At 38.3% G+C, this 2,539-nt stretch overlaps 1 long non-coding RNA gene across 1 annotated transcript; it reads right to left on the bottom strand.

Moving 5' to 3' along the window:
• Positions 1-201: 201 nt before the first annotated feature.
• On the bottom strand, positions 202-2,331 carry LOC134738370 (uncharacterized). The gene is made up of 3 exons (XR_010124052.1): positions 2,282-2,331; positions 725-773; positions 202-300 (listed from the first exon to the last, which is right to left on the bottom strand). It is a non-coding gene; the product is annotated as an uncharacterized LOC134738370 (long non-coding RNA).
• Between the last annotated feature and the right edge of the window lie 208 nt (positions 2,332-2,539).

The following is a 2,539-nucleotide window of genomic DNA, read 5'->3' as shown; positions in this document are numbered from 1 at the left end:
CATAGGCACAGAGGGGAGAAAAAAGCAATAATAAAGAAATGATACTTCTATATTTTCTATAGATCATCTGTATAACAAGAAGAAAACAAACCAAAGGAAAATGAAACAAATTCTCTCAAAAAGAATTAAGTCAAGACAGGCAGAAGGCTCACAAAGTAATATAAAATATATCTTATGGTTTATGTAAAATTCTTAATAAAATACCTTCTTTGCTCCAAGCTGCACTCTGGCTTTGCCTTTGAGTCAGGTGGCATTTCTTTGTACGATGACTGGTTCTGTCGAGTAGGCACTGCTTCAGCCCTACAGAAAGAAGAAAACATCTCTAGAAAACAGCAGCATTCCTGATTCCCACTTGGGAAGGCCTAACAAAATGGCATATGCCTCAACAGCAGCACATCAGTGTTAAAAAGTCTGGAGTCAAGGGGAAAAAGTAAAATTGGACAATTTTCAGAATCTCACCAAAAACAACAAACTGATGTTCCAAGTGGCCTACATGAGCAAATTAGAACCTTAAATAAAGGTCTCTCTTAATGCCTATTCTAACATAGATTCAGCACCAAGTACAATCTCATTTTACTGGTTTACCTTTTTCATTCTTGAAAGTAGGAGCTATGAAAAAAAAATACTACAATTTCTTTAAGAGAACCTTCTACTTACAACCTAACTTACGTAATCAAAACACTCTATTGAAGGTGAAAATTGAGTATTATAAGAAAATAATCACCTGTTTCATCAGAAGTTCAATACATAATGCTCCTCCACCCAATACATACCTTAAAGAAAAAAGGAAACACACAAAATTATCTTGAGAATTATTCCTGCTTAAACAATTTCTACATGCCATTACTAAGAAAGTAAGCACACAGTAAACATGAGAAGAGAACATGCAAGTGCAAGCATGAACACACTTTTTAGGGATATAGGACTATGTGTAACTTAAAAACTCTATTGGTATTACTCTCATGTAATTCCTCTGAAATTCTAGTCAATTGTTTGAAATGGCTCTTAGAACAGAATACTTTGAATTTTTATGATATCCAAAACTAAGAACTTAGCCAAGTATTCCAAAGAATAGGAATAGTAAGTATACTTAGTAAGTATTCCAAAGAATAGGGGCAGAAGAACGCATTTCCTTAAAGTACTACCTCAGAATTCAATTCAGTAATTCCGATGTTGCCTGTAACATCAGAAAACAACTTCCTTAAAAGCATAGCAAGTTGGATTTCCCAAGTTGCTGACCAGGTCGCATTCCCTCCTGCCCTCAATCCCATCTTTGTGTTATACTTCATCTCCAGTTCCATTTTGCTTAGTATTCATGGTGCTCAAGTTGTCACTGTGGACATCAGAGCCTATAAATATATATTGTTCCGGCTCCTTCCTGTACATCTTTCCAAGTCATACCTGCTATTCTCCAAAGTCTGTGAATCCCAATATTAATAACTTGCAAATTCAGTTTAAGGTCCTCTTCAGAAGGTCAGTTAGCTCAAGGCAATCACATTTTTCTCAGGACTCTTAAGAAATACTCCAACCCCAGAAAAAGGCCCTTCTTTCTGGTATCAGGAGCCGTGGGCCACAAACACAAATCCGACAGAACTTCAGCCATTTACCTCCCACATCGTCCCTTCCCTAACGTTCTAGCTAAAGCAGGAAAAAATCATGAAAACACCACTTGCAGTCACGAATCCTCCAGTTGCCTGGCCAAGATTTCATATTCCCTTCAAGATACCTCTCAAAGAGGATGTGACAAGGGAGGGGCACACAGGGTGCTACAGGTACTGATAAGGTTTTATTTCTTTTATGTATATATATTTTTTGAGACGGAGTTTCTCTCGTCACCAAGGCTGGAGTGCAATGGCACAATCTCGGCCCACCGCAACCCCTGCCTCCTGGGTTCAAGTGATTCTCCCACCTCAGCCTCCCATGAAGCGGGGGTTACATTACAGGCGCCTGCCACCATGCCCGGCTAATATTTTTGTATTTTTAGTAGAGACGGGGTTTCACCATGTTGGCCAGGCTGCTCTCAAGCTCCTGACCTCAGGTGATCTGCCTGCCTTGGCCTCCCAAAGTTCTGGGATTACAGGCGTGAGCCACCACACCCAGCCAAAGGTTCTATTTCTTAAGTTTGGTGTGGGGCATATGGATGTATGATTTAATGTTTTAAAAAAGAAAGATACCTTCCTAGTTTTTTTGTGTTTTTTTTGTTTTAGGCCTGCGTGCTTTATTCGTTAACCCATATGAATCCATAAAGAAGTAGCCATTAGCAAATTCAAGCAATACATACCAGATTCATACTTCAGGAAGACAACCCAGTTGACAACCACAACAGTTTCTATGATAACAAAAGTGAGAGAAAATACTGACATTCGGGTCATATCAAGAAAGTTCAATCATAAGATATATCCACAAGCAAAAACATACACACAAAAAGCTAAGTATGAAGCTTTTAGAAAACTACTACCATCCTTAGAGTAAGCACAAGAAAGTATTCTTTTATGTCTGTTTTTTTCATCAAAATACCGCATATAGCCATAGATTTTAA

The sequence above is a fragment of the Pongo pygmaeus genome, chromosome 16, assembly GCF_028885625.2.
Source record: "Pongo pygmaeus isolate AG05252 chromosome 16, NHGRI_mPonPyg2-v2.0_pri, whole genome shotgun sequence".
NCBI lineage: Eukaryota > Metazoa > Chordata > Mammalia > Primates > Hominidae > Pongo > Pongo pygmaeus.
Note: the sequence above shows the minus strand (reverse complement) of the source record. Positions and strands in the feature narration are given on the sequence as shown.